This window comes from Pseudorasbora parva, chromosome 12, assembly GCF_024679245.1.
Source record: "Pseudorasbora parva isolate DD20220531a chromosome 12, ASM2467924v1, whole genome shotgun sequence".
Taxonomy (NCBI): Eukaryota; Metazoa; Chordata; class Actinopteri; order Cypriniformes; family Gobionidae; genus Pseudorasbora; species Pseudorasbora parva.
The window spans coordinates 29,562,270-29,587,385 of record NC_090183.1 but is presented as its reverse complement, the minus strand read 5'-3'; the positions used below and the strand labels follow the sequence as shown (position 1 = coordinate 29,587,385).

General features: G+C 37.2%; 1 protein-coding gene across 2 annotated transcripts in view; it reads left to right on the top strand.

Moving 5' to 3' along the window:
- The window catches only part of raver2 (ribonucleoprotein, PTB-binding 2), an 88,029-nt gene that overhangs the window by 13,810 nt on the left and 49,103 nt on the right, over window positions 1-25,116 (top strand). The window lies entirely within an intron of this gene.

The window sequence follows — 25,116 nt, the reverse complement described above, 5'->3', positions numbered from 1 at the left end:
TGAAATAAGTTTGTTTGAAATCTTCGCAAATTTATTAAAAATAAAAAACAACCACATCAGGCATAGCCTAGGCCTATTTGAAGGCAAAATATAAAAACCCACAACACACTGCTTGAACAATCTTTTGGCTATCCCTGTCTTTCTCCCTTTTGCCATTGTGATCTGAAATACATTTAATTGAATTAATCATTAGATGTCACTTCATTGGTTTTACACACACACACACACACACACACACACACACACACACACACACACACACACACACACACACACACACACACACACACACACACACACACACACAGCAAAAATGTAGGCTAAATCGTGTGTGCGATTTATAAATTGAGGAAACAAGTGAATCATGTGGACGATTTAGCAGTTCGAGAGAAGGAAGTAGTAAATTGTGCACATGATTTATAAATTGATGGAATTAATTAGTAAATCGTGCACACAATTTACCTTTTTTTTTCTTTTACGTCGTGTGCGGGGCTATGTAAAGTTCTTTGTCCAAACTCTGTCATTGAAATTCAGGTAGTCTTTACACAAGGTGCTTCCTGATTGCTCCACCCTCATATATGACTGGACATTTGAGAGGTCATGTGATTATGATCACATAATACCACAGTTTTGGCTTAATCCATAATTGGCTTTAGTTAAGCGAACTTATAGGAACTAACCACAAGGGTGGTTCCCAGAGAAATAAAAGTTCCCCTAAAAACCTTTTCCTGGTTGCATTCACACCCCCTGTATGCCTGTCTCACAGTATCCGTCCTCATCGGTTTACAATCTGTAGTCCTGTCTATTAGATAGAACTATTATACAAAGAATGTAGACAGTATATGAAAACGTATTAGTGTTTGCCATGTGATTAATGCTCCATATCTCTAGCTAAGCAGAAATACATAATCATGTTTCTCTTGTTTCCCTTAAAGTTACGTTGGATTTTCTCTTTAGTGTAAAGGTTGAGAGGTCATCTATTGCTCTTTTCCATGTTCGTAGAGTTAGTTTCTGGAGTAAATATATAGTATATAATCTATGTGTGTTTTTTTAAAGTGCATGCGTTCGGCCAGCGTAATTGCATCACTGGTATTTCCTATTGTGCTGTGTTAGACCGTAAGCTGAAGTAGGAGCTGATTTAGTTCCCTGAAAAGGAGTTCCTAAACTAAAATTGTTGAAATCGTATTTCCTGTGGTGCAAACACACCAAAATCCGAGTACTTCCACAAATAGTTCTAGGAACTATGAAAAGGTTCCTCTGGTGCAAAAAGCCCCTATAGTTTCACTGGCATTCATGTATTTATTGTGGACCTACAAACACTACCCATATCATGCAGTGTCCCACTTAAAGGTCAATTCACCCAGTATAAATAGTACAATTTAATATTTTAACTTCAGTCTATTAATAATGATCTAATAGATCATAAAAGCTGCTATTTTAGACTGGATTTAAGGATTTTTTTGAAAACTCAGGGTGACTTCCAAAACAAACCAAGCTTGTCATTTTCACCTATAAAGAAAAAATAATTTCAAGTCTAACATATGGTAATACATTCTGAATATAAATAAGTTAGGCAAAAGTGTATTTCATTATTTTAGTTTAAGAAATTGGAAGAAACGGCTTAAAAAGAGGAAAGGCTTGTTCACTTGGAACTGATACTGATCGTTCATAGGTTTTAGACTTAGTCATACCAGGAAATGAATGAAAAAATATTAAAAATATTAGCTAACAATGTAACGTTGCAGTTGCTTTTTGACTGTAAAGTAAATTGTTGTAGCATTTGTCCAACCATTTTATATTACGGATCCATTTTAATTGAGTTTACTTTAGCACATTCACTAGTCCATGATCATTGGACTAGTGACTAGTGATCATTGATCATTGAAAATGTTAGCATACGGCAAAGACAAATACATTTTCAGACTACCTAAAGGGTTAAGTATATGTTTAGTCCTGTCCATGGAGTGCAAAAAATGTACCTTTACTTTGGGCATAGATTGAATTGAGATCTGTTGCTCTTCATTGCCCAGGCTAGATGAAGGAGAAGCTCATTTTAGCAGTCAGCAACTGTCCTATAATTTATGATATGTCTCTGTGTACGATATGTCTCTGTGTACATACGGTGGTACTCGCAGTAGTGACTCCAAGCCTGAATGATTTCATGAGCCCAGATAGAATGGCATTTCCCCCTTTTGCTGCAGATTAATACCCGCGATGGCAAAGAACACTCACTGTTTCTCGTTCATCTTTAATATTAGGCATTTTATGTACTGATTCTATTTTATGATCTGATTCTATTCTCCTTTTCATTACAAAATGTTTGTTTGTAGCGGCAAAAAAAAAACCAAACTGATTTGTTGTCTACATGGAGGAACATCCATGAATGTCAATCACAAATGTTATTAGGAAACCAGTAGCAGGAACGCCCACTAATGACCTCAGTGCCGGCAATTGGCGACATGCAACAACAAAGTCGCTGGTTGTGTGAATGCACCTTAACAACAAAGTGTTACTACTACAAGCAACTTGCTTTGAAGTGTTGTTTAAACATCAGCTCTAGTTTCTTGTTTTTTTTATTTTCAAAATTTGGAAGGATAAGTTGAAAATGTTAGCATAATTTGGCTTATCTTTATGTCAGTGTGAAAAACTATCAATGATCAACGCTCTAAATGCTTCAGTTTAATGGGGTTCATAACAGGTGAGATCTATTTTGAGTTGGATAAAGTGATGTAGCCAAGAAAGTTTTCTCTGATGGTCATCCTTCCTTTGAAATTCAAAATGAGTTATTGGTTGATAAGAACATGTTTAAGCCCATGACCCTACAATCTGATTGGTCAATAGGAATGTTTTAATTTTTTCTTATTTTAATGAACAATATATATGTTCTTTTAAATATAGTAATCAAAACATACTGCAATTAAACTTTTTTTTCCATATAATATTTACTAAAATATAAGTAAATAATTGGTAACACTACAATAAAGTCCCATTATTTAACACTGTTAATACATTTACTATACATTAACTAAAAAAGCAATACAGTATTTATTAACATTTTTTAACATTAGTTGATAAAATAAAACTATTGCTAGTTCCTATTAGCTCAGGTCCATTAAATAATATTAACAGGTACAACTTTTGATTTTAATAATGTATTAATAAATGTTGAAATTAACATTAACAGATTAATTAATTATTTAGAAGAATTTTTACTTGTTTGTTAACTACTTAACTAACTTAACTTTATTTGTCAACGAATCAATATGGATCAAATAATTTTAACTGTTCTTAGAGCTGTCCCATTTCCAACTCTTATTTGCAATATATATATGTATGTATGGTATGTATGGTATGTATGTATGTATGTATGTATGTGTATATATATATATATATATATATATATATATATATATATATATATATATATATATATATATATATGTATATATATATATATAATATTTTGATGATTATAACTGACAATCCCAAATTCAGTATCTCAGAAAATTGGAAAATTATGAAAAGGTTCAATATTGAAGAAACCTGGTGCCACACTCTAATCAGCTAATTAAATCAAAACACCTGCAAAGCCTTTAGGTTGGTTTCTCAGTCTATTTCTATAGGCTACGCAGTTGTCCAAAAGATGACCACTGACACATTGCACAAGGAGGGCTAGACACAAAAGGTCAATGCAAAAGAGGCTGGCTGTTGACAGAGCGCTATGTCCAACCACATTAATAGAGTTGAAGGGAGGGAAAAAATATGGTAGAAAAAAAAGTGTTCAAGCAACAGGCATAACTGCACCCTGTAGAAGATTGTGAAACAAAACCCATTCAAAAATGTGAGGGAGATTCACAAAGAATGGACTGCAGCTGGAGTCAGTGCTTCAAGAACCACTACACACAGACGTATGCAAGAGATGGGTTTCAGCTGTCGCATTCCTTGCGTCAAGCCACTCTTGAACAACAGACAGCGTCAGAATCGTGTCGCCTGGGCTAAAGGCAAAAGGGACTGGACTGCTGCGGAGTGGTCCAAACTTATGTTCTCTGATGAGAGTACATTTTGCATTTTCTTTGGAAATCAGGGTCCCAGAGTCTGGAGGAAGAGAGGAGAGGCACACAATCTATGTTGCTTGAGGTCCAGTGTAAAGTTTCCACAGGGGTGCCATGTTATCTGCTGGTGTTGGTCCACTGTGTTTTCTGAGGTCCAAGGTTAATGCAGCCATATACCAGGAAGTTTTAGAGCACTTCATGCTGCTGACCAACTTTATGGAGATGCAGATTTCATTTTCCAATTGGACTTGGCACCTCCACAGAGTGCCAAAGAAACCAGTACCTGGTTTAAAACTACACTGTGTAACTTTTTTAGTTTATTCTTAACTAAAAACACTTAGTTCTTTCAAAAATATATGTGCTCATTAATGTATATTTCTTTCTTTCAAGTAATAAAGTATTCTCGTAAGTTTATAATATGCCATTGAAAATACATACGGGTGAGGGGTTCGAATGCCGGTCGCCATGTTGCCCCTCCATCTTGAAAGTACATTAGCCAAAGAGGGACATACCCGTAAATTCAAGCTTCGCCTTTTGTGTTTTAACACTCGATGGCACCGTGTCGAATGTGAAGAGGGGGATTGCCATGTTAATCTTGGACTAAATCGGCCACTGTAGGAGTTAAAACGAAATCAGAATTGAGAGGAACAGAAACTATTATTCACTGGATTGTCAAATACCTTTTCACCGCTAGATGGGGGAAAATATCACACAGTGTAGCTTTAAGGACCGTGGTATCCCTGTTCTTCATTGGCCAGCAAACTCGCCTGACCTTAAACCCCATAGAAAATCTATGGGGTATTGTGAAGAAGAAGATACGATATGCCAGACCCAGCCATTCAGAAGAGCTGAAGGCCATTATCAGAGCAACCTGGGCTCTCATAAAACCTGAGCAGTGCCACAGGCTGATCGCCAAGATTTCTAAAAATCCTTTCTTTGTATTGGTCTTAAGTAATATTCTAATTTTCAGAGATACTGATTTGGGGATTTTCCTTAGTTGTCAGTTATAATCATCAAAATTAAAAGAAACAAAAATTTGAAATATATCAGTCTGTGTGTAATGAATGAATATAATATACAAGTTTCAAGACTGATATATTTATACATACATACATACATATATACATACATATACATATATACACACACACACACACTTCAGCCGTAGGCAAGCCACGCGTGCCCATTGTTGGTATGAACCTCCGCTGCATGATTACTGTAATTACAGCTGCATATTTTACTCATGGGTATTTTGCACAGTCCAGTGCTAAACCTAAGGCTGATTATCAACCTGCACCTTCATGTAATACCGGGATTCTGGCCTGCTAAATGTCGTCAGTGCCTAAAACCCCTGGCAGCATGGCAAACATTCCCACATGCTCTAATTAGCAGTATCTAGGGATAAAGGTGAAACACCGCGATGATCTCATCCTCCAGCCGTTCAGGGCTTGTCACCTCCTGCCAGCACCCCAGCAGAGGCTCTGATGTCAAGGATCAGAGTCCAGCATGCCTGTAGGAGGTGGAATGCTACTTTTGCTCTTCAATACTGGCCTGAAACCAGTTGAACCATTTAAAAAAGTGTGATTCATGGTATATGACCTGCTCTTTCGATTTGAGTTGAGTTTATGTTGAAGAGCTATGGAGAGTAAAAAAAAGAGAAGGAAATGCCAAGAGAGGGAATGAGGAAAGGCAAGGAAATATTGATGGAGACTGTAGGTAGAGAAAGCAATCAGAAACGGAAGAAAGAATGACAGCTTATAAGATGTTGAAGATGGGGGGGATCCTACTGAAAATAATTTTTGTCTCATTTGGCTTACAGCCCAGAATTGAAATATGCTCTGATATTCCAATGCTGGAGGTTTACAGTAAAGGAATTACACACCTCCCCCTTCTTGCTCATGTTATAGTTGCATCGTACTGCGTTATGAATGTTCCTAGGCTAAATTATCTGAACATATGCTTTTAAGGCCTGCCAGGGAAGAGCAGCCTTCCAAAACAAAAATAGTGACAATAGTGGCAAGCTCTCATTTCAAACGCGCGTTCTTAGAAACACAAGTCTGTATTTGTTACTGATCTCAGAGATGTCATGTCCAACATGGCTAAATCTTTGTTAGGTCTTTTCAATCTACGAAGTAACACAGTGAGGTAACTGTAAAGTGTGTCTTGGGAAGAACATGGAAAATTTTTATCTCTAAAGGGTTAGTTCACCCAAAAAAGAAAATTCTGTTATTTACTCACCCTCGTGTCATTCCAAACCCACAGAATTTTGTAAATCTTTGAAATTCAAAGGAAGGTCTTTTAATGAAATCTAAGAGATTTCTGTCCCTTAAGAAGTGACAATCCATGTAATTTACCACTTTATTGCCTCAAAAAGTTCATAAAGAAATCATAAAACTAATCCATACGAGTGATTAAGTCCACATTTTTTAAAGTCAAACAATTGCTTTATATGAGGAACAGAGTTCACTTAAGTTTTGTTTTAGTTTTATTGAATTAAAATAACAATGATATGGAGGTCATCATATGCTCTGACTCCATGTTATTAACCTACCAAAAAAAAGACATATTACATCACCCTGACAAGCTCAGTTTAATAAAAATCAGCTCAGATTTGCTTTTCACACTCAGTACTTATATTCCTGAAACCTCAGAGAGGTTAAAAGTCACTTGTGTGCACATGAATCTCCCTCATGCCTTTAAATGCCAAACAATGCTGGTGGACAGCTTTCTCCTTTAGCAGCTGCAGGCGCTCCAGCTTTATAAATGTTTGGATTGTCTGGAAAGGGAGGCAGCTCTTCTTCAGTGTGGTATTTTCAGTCTGTGGAATGCTGATTATATAAATTAGGAACTTTTTCCTCTGGAGATAAATGATGGTACACATCTTACAAAGATCTGCAGGTGTGTTGTGTTTAGATTTTTTTCAAGGGATGTAAATAACATCAGGGATGTCGTTAGGCCTATTTTTGGGGGACTGAAGCTACCCCAAAATGTTCCTAAGCCCCGCTAAATAATGATAAGAACAACAACTCGATTTATCAATAACCGTATTCATGTTTAGACGCAACAATCATATATATCCAGCTACCATAAATAGCCGAAAAGAAGTTGGACAGAAGTAGGCAAAGAGTTGTTGTGCTATCAAGTTGATGCACAGTCTCCTTGCATTGGTTTTAACTGTGGCAGCTTTCAGAGTGTTAAGACCGGAGCGCTGCTGCAAGTGACGGCCATTTCACACAAACTCTGTTTGCAGTGCGTATGCTGTGCGTATTTTTTTCGTACCCATGTTAACGGATTACAGCTGTCACAATTCATGTGGACGCGGGCCGGCGAACCGTTCCTGGAGCATTGCGAACAGAGTAGTGCGGTGATCGTTTCCGCAGCCGAGTCTATTTTTTGCTGTGCTGGATGCGCTGAATTAAAGTGACAGCAAAATGTTTGCATTAAAATAAAACATTTAAAATAGCGAACATTTAGTAATTTTACCATAGATGCATATTATTTTAATATTATTTATAATTCTACTCTGTTTCAAAGTCATCATGAGGCTTTTTGCCTCAGGTAGCCTAACGCCCGTTTCAAACATACTCCGTTTGCAGTGTGTATGCTGGGCCTATTTTTTTCCTTGCCCGTGTTAATGGATTACAGCTTTCACACAGCACACGGATGTTGTCCGTCAGTCCGTTCCAGCAGTCCGGTGCGTCTGCAGCAGTTTCAAAGTCAACACATGGCTTTTTTCTCAAGTAAAGCAACGAAATGACACCTTACCTGGCATTTAGGTTAAAAAAAAAGTGCTTTAATGGATAGCTCTTGTCCTTTCTTTGAGGCGGAAAACAAAGTTCTTTATGACCTGCAGGATTTCTTTTAAAAGGGTTTAAAAAACGAAAGAAAAGACGAGAGTCGACTGATTTTGAATAGCCTGTTGTAAGTTTCTAATTTAAAATGTTTGTGATTTTAGGCTATAACCTATGTTTAAATGTTTGCCACTTGTGTGAGCTAAATCTAAAGTACTAGGCTTTATAAATATGAATGAATGAGTTGAATAAAATGCTGTTTAAATGTAGTATGTTAACCTGACTTCTATGAAAGTGTAAACATAGAGAATGGCAATTCTGATGAGCCATGTCCAGTAACAACTTTTGGATTTTAAATAAAAAATAATGAATAAATTCAAGCTTTTAAGTTGCATATGTCAGCCGACTAACTGCCATGCAGAAGAATAGATAACTGATAGCTCTCTCCGGGTATATTAGACATCTTTGGGCGGCTTAAACAAACAGAGCAATGTTTTGATAGCATCACAGAGCCAGTGTGTTTACACTCTTTGGCTAATTCAACATACGAATTACCCAAGTTCTTGGGTTAAATTATATGACTTATACAGTAGAGCTGCATGATTCTGGAAAATATTGAGAATCTGTTTCAAACAGAGATCACAATTCTCCCACAACTTTTTTTTAAAATAAAAAAACAAACAAAAACGTCTGAATGAATAATCAATACTTTTTTATTATTACTGGATAAATCATAATTTTTGAATGAACATTTTTATTTATTTTTTACAATCACAGTCAATATATGCGTTATTTGAAGCGGAAGCCATTTGACAATGTTATTTTTCTCTATTTTGTTAATTCCTTTGGCCTCTGTATTTATGTCCGAACTATAACATTCTTTATGATTTAATATGAATATTTTGTAATACATAATAAATGATGCTCTGTGGTTGATAAGACCACATAAAGCTTTATGAAGCTGTTTCATACATGATTACAGTGCCCGGAGAGGGGACATGTTCAGGTTTGCTGTGGCAATGATACAATCATGAGTGAATAAGGTGTGCCATAGGAGGATTCATTCTCCTGGTGCCTCTAAGGAACCTGATCAGGTTGTGCTTCTCTAAAGATTCAACATCCTCTGAATCATGATGTGATGCTATGGAGGTGACATACACTTTTAGGGTGAAAAGGGGACACCCTCCAAAGCTGTCCTGCAGGAAGGAAAGCACTGACCCGACCGCATATCTGTGGGTCTTCCTTTCAGGAAGCACATCAGTTTGAAACAGACTCCACTTTAAAGCATAGGCCTGTCTCGTAGAGGGTGCTCTAGCCTGAGTGATAGCTCATTCAAGTCTTCCATGTCCTATCCAGGGGCCAGACATGGAAGTTCTAGAGGTCTAGGCGCGGGTGCCAGATTGTGCATCATTCCTCCCAAAGAAGGTCCCTCCTCAGGGGGATTTGCCAGGGAGGGTCTGCCGCAAAAAGCAAGACCTCTGAAAACCAAGTTAGGGTGGGCCAATATGGTACAACCAACAGGACCTGTTCTTCATCGTCCCTGACTTTTCACATTATCAATTTGGGCTGGGTTTCGATTCAAATTTCTTGAATCGATTATCATTATCCGATCCGATCTTTGAGATTTAGATAAGTGTTTTTAAAGAAAGCATTTTTTCCAGCTGTTACCTGAATATTACAGGACTGTAGTTATGCAACATATTGATACTATTATTATAGACATTCAACTGCAAATTAATGGAGTATGATGGTTGTAAAGAACAATCCCCCTTCCAGAGTGCTCTGGTCAGCAAACGCGCACGCGCATGCTGCTGTCATAACAAGGCAGTCATTACAACTTCCTTGGCAGTAAGCACGCACTGCAGTGAGAACGGCTGTGACGTAAGCCACGTTCTTGACATATCCAGCAGCCCGAGTTCACTCTTCTACCTTACTCTAGTATTTTCTGTCCGCCGCGGTAACGAGAGAAGAGGAAGAGTGAGGAAAATTCTGTCTGTCTGCGGCGCTTCTTCAGCACAGCGGCGGCGGTATAGTGACGAGAGCTTCGGCTTGAGTTTGTTTACCTATTCTAGTATTCTCTGTCCGCGGCGGTTCTGGAGTTTTCAAAGCTGCCATGTTCGTTGTTTTAATGTCCTTCCACCTCACGCGCATGCGTGAATTTAATGACGTGGCAAATTAAAATTCACGGGAAAATGTAGGTCTATTATTAAATCGATCCTTTGAGTTACGGATCGATCTATAGAAATTAATATGAAAATCGATTCAGAATTGGTGAATCGATTTTTTTCAACACAGCCCTATTATCAATGCAATCAGGCTCTCAAATGCATTTTTGTGCAGTCCCATGTGTCAGTGCTTCCGTGATGAAGGGGGCCACCTTGTAAGATGGGGGTGAAGAGAGAGTGCACTTTGTCGACTTCCCTCATCTCAGCAAAGTTCAGCCAGAGAATGGCATTCCTATACCATGTCAACGTTGACAATGCCTGTGCCGTAACATTGGTCCCTTTGAGAGCGAAGTAAGTCGCCGAGTGCAGTTCCTGCATCAATCACAGCTCAGAACTATCCTAGTGCAGACAACTATTCTTGGCCTATATGGACCTGCATGATGGCCACGGCATGCAGGTCGGAGGTGGCCTGTCCAGCGGCACTGTAAGCCTTTTGTATCAGAGACGAAGTGAACTTTACATTCCCTAGACAGGAGCCTAGAACAATTCCGCCAGGTGATGCTTTTGTGGGCATAAATGGAATGCACAGCAATTGCACACTGTACCTGGGGAACCTAGTGGCAAAAAAATCAATTGGTTCACTCCTAGTAGAATCAGTATTTTAAAGTTTCTGTTCATGTGTTCCTTCGGTAACATTACAGTTCTGAAAACAGTTTGATTAGAAAAAATACAGGTTTTCTACACAGAGCTAGCCGTTTTCAGCTGCCTAAAAATGCTTGGGTGGACACAGCTTTAAATTATATTGCAAATGATTTTGCCTATAGACAGTTCAAATAAAGTCTGTTATTAGGGGCTTTCGCAGTACAGTAGGAACTACCAGTGATGTAAGTGTACGCTGATTGGCTGAACGAACGTAAAACACCAGCGCTTGCCATTAAAAAAAAAAAAGCTGTGTACACACAGAGATTATAGTCTATATATTTGCGCCAGAATCTAGCTACAAACATGGAAAACAGTGATAGATGGACCTCTCAACCTTTACACTCAGGAGAAAATCCAACACAACTTTTAGGTGACCAAGAGAAACATGAATATGTATTTCTGTTAGGCTAGCACCATTAGGGATCATCAACCACACAGCAAACGCTAAATCTTTTTAATATACTGTCTACTTTGTTTGTAATAGTTCTACCTAATAAGGTATTAGACAGGACCTTTAAAATGAAGATGGAGAATGGGATCAATTATTCCAACTTCATTTGAATGCTGTCACAGGCACAAGCCTATCTATAGATTACTACATTTGGATATGAAAGCAGGTTGTCATTTATTGATGGAAAAGCTGACTTTTCAGCAGCGTAGTCTTCAGTGTCTTACTGATTAAACATTCCTTGCTTAACTTCTGAACGGTAGTGTATAAGAATGTTCCTGCAAGTGCAATTCTTTACAAGTTCTCATTTTTTGTGTTTTAGTTTTCTGTGTTTTAGGAAACTGCAGAGGTTTATTGTTTAGTTTTTTGTATTTCTGTACTGAGAGCTGCTTTCTTTATATTGCACTCAAGAGTGATGTGTAAGGACTGACTTGGAGCAGTTGGAGAAAAGTGCAGAGAAAAAAATAATACAAGAAAACATACACAGGAGTGCATTTAAATGAATTGTCAGTGTCTGGGAAAACTATTAGGGATCACACCTTCCTCTTTCTCTCCCTCACATTTATATGACTGCATAGCTTTTCCAGTAATATAATGCATGTGAAGTCTGATTTGTGTTCTACTTCTAATGGAGGTGGTAAGAGTGGTTTGTGGAGACGTTTTTCCCTGTAATTACAAAACAACAGAAAGTGTGTGTGGAGGTGTACACTCTGGTAAAGGGATTTGCTCCGGGCTGTTGCTTCATCTCTTTAGGTAATGAGGAATATTTATCTTCCATCTCTTATGCAAAGTTTACTCAAGATTCGCATCAGTGAGCGCAACAAATTGGCTCTGCGGTTTGAAAGCAGTTGTTAATGGCTGCGCATTACGAAACAAAGCCTGTTAATTTAACACTTAGAACCCACCGTCAGCCACACTGGATTTTCCCATCCTCTATAGTTATAGAACTAAAAAAGCTCACTTGTTTCAATAGGGGCATCCATTACGTGGTGGAATTCTGGAGGAATCCGGACGGGCAGCAGAATGACAATGGATGCGGTGGGCATGGGAAAAAGTTAAACAATGGGACTTTTGTTTAACTGCACTGTCCTATAATGATGACACATATGGATCAAAAGAGCTTATGCTGATTCGGCTCAACACACACCAGCTCAAAAGGCCTAGTTAACATTGATGCCAAACTACATAAAGAATTGCTATGTTTTGGAATTTGCATGTAACGTATAATTTCAAACAATGTTAACAGTTGGTTTTCTCCAGGTATTATCAACCTCCTCTGCACAAAATACATAGCAATGTTTTGATAGTGCTAAAGAGCCACAGTGTTTATATTTTTCAGGGAAATAACCTAAGAAAGGCTTACTTATAGTTGTCTCTGCGCATTAAGCTTGGGTAGGAAAAACATCTACAAACATCTAAAAAAATTACACGCATTTCCTTTGACATCAGTCATTTGGATGAAATGTTTTTGGAGATCTGCATACTGGTAATCAAGCACAGGCGTTTCTCTCTTGCCATGATGTATTCATTAAAGAAATCATCCTGATTTTAAAAAAGGGCTACTTTTTATATTTTATTTTAATACCACATTACTTTAGGTTTCAGATATATTTATGTGTACAATCAGGCTTTATTCCACAGTATTTTGCATAAGAAGAGGTGGCATGATATGATTAATTCTTTAAATTTTTGTTGAAAGTTTGAGAAGAAAGTGTTTACAACTTTTTTTTCTTTTTTTTATTATTATTTATTAACAGCATCTATAGTTAAATTGTAATCCTATCTGTGCTGAGGTCCTCAGATCTGTCAGTTGAAACTTTTCTTTCGGACTAATGCAGTTGAAATGTCTGTAGTGTAGAGTGCTTTTAAGCTGCCTGAGTGACCACGACGTTGGGAGCCGTCTGATAAAAGCCACTCTTTGCATACATTTTTATCCTCATTCAATCTCATAATATATGAGGGCTCACATACAACCCTGCTGATTTTGCCCAATTATTTTTGATAGGCCATCAATGTTCTGGCCTTTCATGGCCTACTTCACTAGGTGTGATTGAAAGAGGATCATATAGGTCCTTTTGTGAAGTTTTGTGTGTCCTAGCATATTTTTAAAAGTAGCAATTAGGGACGGATATGTCAAGGTGTCTAATTAAATGATTAGTCCCTTTTGCTTTTTGTTATAGCATTGACTTCGTTTACAAGGTGAAGAAAAGCTGGTCACGACTGATATGACAATGGCAGAGAAGCTTAATAGCATATAATATTATATTATACAGAACAACAGCTTGAGCCTGTATTAAGCTTTCTGCCAGTTTGAAGCTAGCCAAACTCTCACCCTGCAAACTTCTTAAAAGGCAAGATGGGTAGCAGGGGCGGGAATCTTTAGGCACCTCACGATCCGATCTATATTTCGATTCTAGGAGTCATGATCCGATTCCAAAATGATTCTTGATCTGCTTTTTTTCTTATTAAAGGGATACTTCACCGCTTTTTCATATTAAACTATGTTATTCCCTTAACTAAAACGAGTTGATACGTACCTCTCTCATCTCAGTGCGTGCACTTAATCTCTCTGACGCACGGTGACATTCTGATTCATTCACTATGGTACCAAACAGAGATCAAGTTAGAAGCGACCAAACACCTCCACGTTTCCCTATTTAAATACAGTTACACGAATAGTTGAACGATCAAGTATGATGACACAAAATAAAACGTGTCGCATTTCTAAGCGGATTAAAAAGGAGAACTATAATGTATGGCGGAATAGCACTTCTGAGAGTACTTTGACTCAGCACAGTAAAAAGTCAAGCCTTTGGACGCCTGAAACATCCAAATTTTTCTGTCCACTTAGAGGGTGCCTATTCAAAACAAAGGCGTTGTTTGATGATGCCAAGTTTGAACTCAGAATCTTGGGACATGTGGTCTTTACCTCACAGAAAGTGGAAAATAGGACTTTGGCAGAAATCATGTTCATGCATGAGGTTATTAACGTTACTGTAGTATGAAGCAGAGTAGGACAGAGTGTTGTGTTGTGTTATTCAACTTGCACAAAAAGCATATAATGGTTGAATAAACTTTTTTTGACTTCAAATTTTTGCCTGCTATTATAATGCTTGGAAGAGCCAGGACATATTTTAATATAACACCTATTGCATTCATCTAAAAGAAGAATATCATATACACACCTAGGATGGGATGTGTAAATCATGGTAATTACATTTTTTTAGTGAACTCTTCCTTTAAGACGTAACTGAATGCGTTTACATTATTTTTGCGTCATAAACACATTTTGAGATCCAAGTACATTTAACAACTTCACAAACACTCTTCACAAAGCGCATTGTGAGCATTTGAAATTGAAACCAGCTTTCTGTCAGTGAGTTTCATATTTGTAATATATAAGCCCACTGGCCATTGCATTCTAAACGACATAAATTATGCCTCCGAAGAACATTTGTAAGGAAAATACTGGCAGCGCGTGCATGCGTGTGTATGAGGGATCAGAATATGGGTTTTTCTAAAGCACACACAACGCTATTGTGCATCTGCCGTTAAACACTAAGCTCGGAATCTATATCAAATTTTTCTTTCTTTAACTATTCAGGATTGATTCTGAATTGCAACGCATTGATTTTTTTCTTTCTTCTCCCAGCCATAATGGGTATAACTTTATACTCCTTTGAACAGTTGTTTTTTTACTGTGTCAATCCTGGATGTAGTAACCTGTTTATAATACAGTGTCTCTCACTGTACAATACATATCCTTCAAATATGGATGTTTATGCAGACAATAGCATAAAACTGCTCAGCCATCAGTTCAGCATCTCAGCGTTCTTCTCATGCCTGTGACAGCACTTCACTGATCGCTCTCAACAGTGGCTTATCACACAGAGAGACAGCCCAGATAACAGCTGAATTCAAGTCCCAAAGGGAGGAGAAGTACACCATTAGAAACCCACATGCTGTCATTTCACGCCTCAATTCTTGTTATGTTCGCTGTTGTTTGCGGTGCCCAGTTTCTAAATGACTGATTTACAGCCCTGAAATTAATTGCCGTGTGAGCGTTTGGATTCACTCCCAACGGACAGTTCATCAGCATGTACAGTGACAAATCATAGGCGTTAAAATCACTGCTATCTGACACGCGTGATCTATGAGGGAAATACACCGGAAATGGCTGCCCACTCTCTTGTTTCGTGTCATGCTGTAGTTGTCCTTTAAGAATCACAAATTGGGAGATGAGCATTATGTTTTGCCCAGCTGACACTGGAATATACATTCATGGTTAAGAATTTGGGTGGATCTCATGAAAACATGTTAAAGGGTCATATAATGCCATTTTTGTACAAGTTAATATGATTATTTAGTGTCTAAATGAAAACTTTGTAATATAATAAAAAATTTGTATTGTAAGAATACACTCATTTTACCTGGTCAAAAACAGCTCTGTTTTCACCAAGCTTTTTCAGTAGATACGACTTTAATGCTAATGAGCTTTGCTCACCCCGCCCCTCAGTTCTGTGGGGCGTTTTCACACAACACACGTGGAGTTGTTGCCTAGACAACAGTAGAGGGGAAAAATCACGGTGGGAGTCTCTGAGGACACATCTGTGCAACCGTAACAGTTTGAACTGGAGTTGGACCCGGGACAGGATGACAGCTCCAACAAAATTCGACAATTATGGCTCGAACAGGACGTTTCCGAATGGTTGGTTAGTGTAATGTCACTTTGATCATCTATGTACTGGCCGGGTAACGTTAGCGTAGTGAGACACGAATGCTGTGTTTACTTGTATATGTTAGTTTATTGACAGATTGATGTTACAGCTAATGCCAATTAAACCTTTTTTTTCTGTCAATGTCGGTTTGTCAGTGATGTGTAACGTTATCTATGCATTGTGATAACTGTTACAACACAATTTATTTTTTGACAGTAACAGACACCGTTATAAACCATCTACATAATTAAGCTTAGTGTAGCCTTACCACGTCCACGTTAACTTTAAAACCAGCGTACACAGTTTGTAATAACACAATAATCATAACGCATTGTTCATTATAAACGTGGAATTATTAATTATATTGAGAACGTCATCCATAGAAAGCATGCCGTAATTTAACTTAACTGATACCTGTAAACTTTAGCCGCATTCATCGTGAAGCGTCCAAGCTTTTCAGACTACACTCACTTCTTCTGGAGGGGCAGCAGGAACACAAATAGCTGGTGGTACAGATCCTTTATTCAGGAGCAGTTTCTTAGCAAAACCTGCTTTATAATGACCCTCGTTTATAAAGCAGTCTGGTGAGAAATGCTTTGCGGTTTGTGCAAACATAAAAGCATTGATGAAAACTAAACTCAGCCACTGCGTCTTCAGTGGTTCAGATTTAGGAACATCAGAATGACTGCTGTGTTCATTATTACACCAAAGAACAGAACACCACAATCGCTTAGACGACATTCTGCTCCAGTGTATCAACAATGGGGGACTATGTTGATGACAGAGCTCGCTCAGGGTGGGTCTGAGGTGAAACGCTGCTGTCAATCAGCAATTATGGGAGGGGCGTCCGACCGTGACGTCACACGTTCGAACGGCATGAATTGAGACAGGAGAAAACATAAGATAAAAAAAAAAAATGGATGGATATTTATCATTATAGTATGGTTGTGTACAGGTACTTTTAACACACATTTCCATACAATCAGCTTGTGCATGTACTAGGGCTGCACGTTTTCAAGTTTTTCATTAACCGTTAACCGAGGCCCTTAGCGGTTAATACTCGGTTAACCATAGTGTGTGTCAGGGTTATTATTTTTAGTTTATTAATTTGACGACCGCCATCTCCGTAGTGAACGCGCCTATAGAGAGAAATGCACATCATGGATTACATAATCAGAGAGTAGCCTATTTCTTTTCGTTTTAAATTGTTAAAAGACATTTCAAGCTTTCTTAAGATATATTTCATGTCTGTGAGGCCTACGCTGAGTTTCGTTAAATTAGGATGAGATGCCCGCTCCAGTTCATGAGCAATGCAAGTGGCCACGAGGGCGCCTGCATGATTAGTGCATGTAGTAAAATATGCAGCCGAGAATGATTCACACAGCGTTTGACTCGAGCGGCTGAGCCTCTCCCGGCAGATAGTTCAAGCATCTGTGGACTCGTACCTTCAGCTCTGGCCATCTTGCTTTCAGTCCGCGATTAGCTTTTTTTATTTTCTTCATTACAGTTAAAGTAACGTCTGCTTTTCGCTAGTCCCTCACAAGTTTCTCACTTCAAACTTTCTTTCTTCTGATCCGTTATGCACAGCGCGCGCAGCTCCCGCTCTGCTTCTGCCCTAATGCGACAGTCCAGTGTGACTTATGTTATTTTCCTCTTCATGACGCATTTTTTGACTGATGCGACTTATACTCCGGAGCGACTTATAGCCTGAAAAATGCGGTAAGCATGGCATTGCAATACTTTTTTTTGCCCCGTCATTCTCAATTTTAAAGTGCTCCCACGCTCTACTTTTCTTTGCCTGCTTCATGTTAGAAACTAAGCTGGTCATGACTTCTTCTTGTGGATATCACAAATGTCTGGGAGCGCTCTGGTGGTCTCTATTGGTGCAAAAATATATTACAACTAAATTCAAAGCACGTCATTGACGCCACTTAACCGAGCAAAATGTTTCACTCGGTTACGCAATTTTTAACGGTTAATCGGTTAATCGGTTAACCATGGACACCCCTAGCATGTACCATTATATGACCCCCTTTAAAGAATGCTTAAAGAAATTTAAACCTTTTAACAACTATTGATGTTTTAGGCCTATTTTGCATTATTTTCAATGCTGTGAAGTGCATTTAATTAAGTCACCTCAAAAAAATCATTATCATAATGTGTACAAACATTGTACTTTTTCAAAAAATTGACATTCTCAATTATTCTGAATTTGTTTGTATTACAGTAAAAACTTGCAGTGACGTGGTTTTTATAGTCAAGTATAAAGGCAGTACGGCAAATACTATGACATAAATACTTTAATTTAAAATATGTATTTTTAGCATTAGTGTTGTTTTTTGCAAAAGGAATTGTTTTTGTTTTTTATTTAAGCTAAAAGGATTTCGGTTTTCTTTCATTTAAAAAAAAGAAAGAAAGTGAAATATGTCTTGATCCTCAAAAGTTTAGTAAGATTTAGACCCCTTTATTTAGGTTATGCATGTATTTAGGTGACAGCTGTACATGATTCAAACAGCATGAGCACTGCATCAGAACAATTTCCCAGCATGCATCTCAATCTCACAGATGATGAAGATCGAGAGAGGGGGCCGCAAATGGATCCAATAGTGGCGTGGGGGTCTCGTTGTCCACTTGAAGCTTTAGAGGGGCTTTTTACGGGAGAGTGTGGGAGTTACTGCTCGGCCCGACAACCACTTCAGCCAGATGACTGATGCTGGGAAAGCAGAAGGAGATCATCATTAATTGATGCAGTGGCAAATGTAGGCGGCTTTGGAGAAGGAGCACACACACTCTCACACTCAAACATGAACACACAGGAGGACAAAGGCCAAAGTCGTGGCTGCTGAAGAGCAGAACATTTAAATATTGAGGCTGGGAAATGCTAGCATTTAACACTCCATTATCGGGGATCTTTTTCCCGTGTGGTTGGGATTGAAAATAGCACTGTCGTTTACTTTATATTTCTGTAAGTTTTGCTAGGGTTTTTCAGATCTGTTTTGGATCTGTTGTGTGTATGTGTGTGGACTGGAGATTTTATTTAGGGCACTATGATAATGGTGGCGGATCTTTCAACATTTGCAATTCTTGAAAAACTCCAAAAACAGACCTATACATATAATTATTTGGAGTTTCCAGTTAAAATGAACACCAGAGGCATTTAACGCGAACAACTTTTATTCCTTAAATTCTTAAATTATGATTAAGGGGCAGATAATCAATTAGTTTGACTTATTTTCATGCGGTTCCTTGCACATGCTATATTGTGACCTCAAAACTCTTTTATAGTGCTTGATTTATAAATGAATACATTTTGATGTATACATTTGAATACATTTGAATACATTCACATAACCAGCTCCATATCTGTGTCTTTTCTGACAGTGAATGTTCTCGGCAGTTCTCTTGGAAAGTGTTGAGAAATATGAAATATGCAAGAAGCAACAGTTTCAAGTAGCCTATTGATTGTTTGATAACTTGTGTAACATTGAGATGTTTATTTAAATATTTTTTAATACATTTTATACATCCTGAGTACTGGACTAAGGGTGTACTTGTAGAGGTTTTAGAACTCATTTATTATAACTCATTTATTAAAATGAACTTGAAAGTGTCAAAGTCACATTAGAGTCAATCATTTATAAATCGGCCTATGGTGGGTGCTCTCAAGCGGCAGCCTCCTGCGGTCTCTCTTCAAGCCAACACCGAAACGACTTAAACTGCAATTCATTGACTGGCCACAAGAGACAGACTCCACAGCCTGGTACAAAAAGTGTATATAGCTAATTTTGAAATTAAAATTAAATAGAAAGAACACATTAAATGTTTTCAAACAATCGACCGCAACATCCAGTGACGCAAACTACTATTTTTATGACTATTTTTCTCAAATATGGTCATTTTGAATTTAAAATATGCATTTATGTGATCCATGGAACTCCTAACTGAGTGTGAAAAGACAACATCTTACGTTTTCAACATATAGGCATAAAAGTAGCCTACATACAGTACTGGTCAAAAGTTTGGAAACATTAAGATTTTAAAATGTTTTCAGTGTAACGGGATCCTTCAGATATCATTCTAATATGCTGATTCTGTGCTTAGTTATTATTCTAATGATCAGTTATTAAAAATGGTTCTTATTTTTACGTGAAAAAACATTTTTGCCTGCTTATTTTTGGGGAAACCCTGATACATTTTTGTCTGGATTCTTAATGAATAGAAAGGTAAAAACAAAAAAATGAAATATAAATATAATAATAATCTTTTGTAATAATTATTTTGATCAATTTGATGTGTCCTTGCTGAATAAAAGTATTATTATTATTTACCTCAAAACATTGAATGGTAGTGTTAGTGTATTATGGTTTCCAAAAAAACAACAAAACAGTTCTGAACATTGATAATAATAATGAATGTTTCTTGAGCAGCAAAGCAGCATATTAGAATAATTTCTAAAGGATCATGTGACACTGAAAACTCTGCTTTACTATTATGTATATATATATATATATTTTATTATATTATATATATATATATATATTTCTCTGGTCATTCATTCAGGATTATTTAGGGAATAAGAATAAGATAAAATCTATGTAATGCTAATTAGTTTTATTATTATTTTATGAGATTCCCTGAGGTCCACTTATAATGTTGATATATATTTTTATATACACATATATATACACATGTATATATATATATATATATATATATATTATATATATATATATATATATATATATATATATATATATATATATATATATATATATATATAATATATATATATATAATATATATATATATATACACACACACACAATTGTAATAATATTTCATAATACAGTTGTTGTTGTTTTTTCTGTATTTTGTTTAAAGGGATACACACAAAAGTCATGTTTTTGCATAAACATGCAACATCTTTAATCAGGGCAGAGCAGTGAGATGGATATTTTCATTTCCAATTGAGAAACTCAATCTACATGCTAAGAGAGTAACAACTCCAAGCACAATAAACTGTTTTTAGAAGGCTCTACAGTGTCACTATTTACTACAATCGATCCATTGTTTAAACAAAAAAAACAAATCTAAAGCCTGTTTTTACACAATATATAAGATGAGTGTGTCTGTTTGTTCTTTTGCATGTTCATCAGAATACATAACCCAGATCTACAGCATGCCAGCTGTCAGCTTTGTTGGGTGTTTTTAGTGGTAATTTGACATGCTGAGATATAGCGGGTGGACGCCAAAATCTCCTCTCTCTCTCTCTCTCTCTCTCTCTCTCTCTCTCTCTCTCTCTCTCTCTCTCTCTCTCTCTCTCTCTCTCTCTCTCTCTCTCTCTCTCTCTCTCTCTCTCTCTCTCTCTCTCTCTCTCTCTCTCTCTCTCTCTTCTCTCTCTCCTCTCTCTCTCTCTCTCTCTCTCTCTCTCTCTCTCTCTATGCTGTACCGTTAAATTTCATGCTAGGTCATTTGACCTCAAGAATTGACATAGTTGCATTTGGGAACTACAGGTATGCACATGTGTTGGTGTAGCTCTGACCTGCCAGCTGACAGGCCATAAAGCAGTAGTTGGATCACAAAGTGTCTGTCTGCGTGGTTGTGATGGCGTGCATGTGCGTCTGCCTGACTGCTTGATAATTGACATGCTGTAAAGCAGCAGGGAAAGGCTCGTTTGCTCTCTGCTGCTGAAGGCAGATAGTGGGGGGAGGACACTCTGTCAATGCACAGCCCGTAGGACCCAAACTTGGCCTGGCGCTGATAGCCTTGGTCTGCTAAGATATTGCAGCCATCTGGTAACGACACCCAGTCTGAACAGAGCCTAACAAGCCATAACGAGCACAGTACCAGGGCTGAGCTGCATCGTCTGCTCTTTGCCACAGACCTAGTTATCGAGAACCACAGTGATTTCATGTGTCTGTCACAGTGACTGAATCCTCATTCACATTGCAGCAATGGTTAATAGGCATATTGGGGATAGTGCACATCACAGACGTTTCTGGATTTCACTCATAGGGAGCTCAGCTTGCTCAACAGACAATGTTTGGTTGCACTTTATTTTTGATTTGTAGAATGAAGATTTGAATGTACAGCATTTTTGGATGAGAAATGTACCAAACTTTTTTATGACTGGTAAGAGTTTTTAGCATCATGATTTTACATCATGATTTAGTTTTGGTGGCTTACTGTGAAGAATATACCACATTACTGTTCAAAACATTTGGACAAAATGATATTTAAAAAAATATATATTTTTAATAATTTTTGAAAGAAATTTATTATGCTCACCAAGGCTGATTTTTAAAATGTAATTTATTCTGTGATGGTAAAGCTGAATTTTCAGCATGTATTACTCCAGTCTTCAGTGTCACGTGATCCTTTAAAAATCATTCTAACATGCTGATTTCTTATTATTATCAATGTCGAAAACAGTTGGGTGCTGAATATTTTTGTGAAAACTGAAGAAAAAAAAATCAGGATTTGGTGATGAATAGAAAGTTCAAAAGAACATTTATTATTAATAAATGTTGATTTGAAATACAATGTTTTTAACAAGGTAAAGGTACTGTTTCTTTTGATCAAGTTAATGGATCCTTGCTGAATAGAAGTTATTATTATTTTTTTCCAAAAAAAAAAGAAAAATAAATCATCCTGAACCAAAACTTTTGAACACTGCTGCCATATTTAATTTTGGTCATAGAAAAGCATCAGGTTTTGGTGTGAACTCCACTGACGTACAACGGTCAGACAGTTTATATGTTTTGAATTATTTGAATCATCCTTGTTACTTAAAGCAGCGATAGTCAGTTTATCAATCTTGCACTTATCCTGATTTATTTCTTCTTCTTAGCAGACCCTATTTAAAAAAAACTATATGCAATCTGAGTGTTAATTTTAGACCTTGATTGCAAAAATTAACAAAAAATTAACAAACATGTGTATACCTCGATCTCCATTTTTGCATTTGTGCCAATGTTTTACCCTTCCTCCTGCCAAAAATGGCACACTAAGGTTTTTTGACCTCTGAATTTGTGTCCACTAGATGCTTACATGTATGCAGTAAAGCAGTCAGTGGTATGATATTTTTTTATGACAGTAGTTCTATGTTCGCATTGCCTAAGAAGTGCATTTAGATCATGTAGCAGAAATATGCAAATTGATATTTAGCCAGTTAGTTGGAAGGATGCTTTTTGAGGGTCATTAGCCTGGACAGAAGCAACTGCATCAATTATCTAAACCAGTGTGCTAACAGATACAAGCCCATGCTTGTTTTAAATACTTTGATCTTTCACACCATGGCTAAATGAATCTCAATGAGCTCTCACGGTGTTAGTAGAGTTCGTGTCATACACTACAGAAGCTGAGTGTTACTCCTCCCCAGCATATTATCATCTCAGAGCTAACGAAAAGTCTAATGAGTGTAATAAGAACGGGGAAACGGAGCACAGACAATGCTCATGGGACGAGGAGGCTCCACGCTGTGATTTTAACTTTATAATTGCTGTAATTGTTGTGCCTTTGTCTCATGATGTTTGCAGAAACCAATGATAAACGCTTCGATCTGGACTCATACTGACCACAACGGACCTAAAGAAGCCTCAAAAGATCTGCAATAGACAGTAATGCCATCTTCTATTGACACATCATGCTAGTCGTTTTCATGTCAGTCCCTATGTAGCGCTTACTAATGACTGCACTGTACATTAATGAGTAATTTTAGACGTCTCATGGCAGAAGAATTATAGGCTTTATGCTGCTACAATAAAGCCCCCCATCACGCAAACCCCCTAACTCGACTTAGCCAAGAAAAAAAAACCTAATAACTGTCACCGACTGAGACAAAGGCTATAATCAGGTTCCTGTGTTTTAAAAAAATGGCCATCTTAGTGCTGTCACCATTAAAGTGGCTGTGATTTCTAAGATTATTGTGTTAGCTGTTCTTTGTTCACATCGTAGTTTTTCTTTGTCGGATAAGAAAATGCTTAGCTATGCTTCATTTACTCTAGTTAAAAGAAAGGGAGAAATCAGGGGGGTGGAGAGAAGGATAAAAAAATGAAGAAAGTCTAAATGAGATTAACTTCAGTAGATCAAGGGCTTGTGTGACACTATTTACAGTAGTTATTTACTATTTATAATAAAAGATAACTCGTTTTTAAAGGATTGTCACTGTATATTATAAAGGGCACTACAAGTTCAGCAGCAGTTAAAGGGCTGATTCATTTCTGAAGGGGTGGAAAGTATTTAAATAGTTCTTGCTAAACAATTTACTGGACAAATGATGCCATAATCTGGGCTTTGTGCTCAAATTTGGGATTCACATGTATAATTGCATGTAATGTACATAAAACGTTCAGAAATAGATTTTATGTGGAGCATTTTTTGCTAAAAAAAGAAAAGAAATCCTGTGCAAGAGTAATAGACAGATTTTAACAATTTGCCCTCTTATTGAAAATAATGTAAATTATTTTATCTTTGATAATTAAATGGACAGACTTCTTATGAAGTTAATTACATTATTTAATTGAATTTAATGGTGATTAAAGAATTGTTCTATGACAGGCTCACCGTACTGGCACGTTTTAAGGAATTAATCAGGTTAATAAACTGAGAGACATCTGCCAAGTGCCAACCTAATAGAAAATCTGTAAAATTGAAGTTTTAGCTTTTAATATGTTATTCTCAATGGAATATAAATCTTTAGTCATTCATATAAAGTCAAGATGAAATGGATGTAGCAGCATTTTTTTTCTTCCAGGTTATGACGTACATCTGAGTGTAACGGACAATCGAGAAAAACAGAAAGTAGGATGTGCACTTGGTCCTATCTGTCTGGAGTTGATTGGATTTTGAGATGTGGGTGTGGCCCTCTAAAATGAATTTAGATGAACACAAGCTTGCAATGCAGGGGTTTAAGTCCTGTATGCGTCATAAAAATGAGCAAACAAAGCAAACACACAATAATTATCCACATACTTAGGGTTACTGTTCATTTCATGCCGACTAAAAGTGTCATGCATAGAAGGAACATGGTCTATAAACATGCATTGTGAATTATATGTATTACAAATCAATAAAAATGTAAATAAATGTGACTGTATCAGCACCTGAATTTGACTTTCTGCTGAGGTCCTGCTGTGTGTGCGCTCTCATTTGCAGTCTGCTCTTCGTTTCAGTGATATAACAAAAAAATGAAATGCATCTACTAACATAAACTTCAATTTTATTTTGTTTGATGTTATA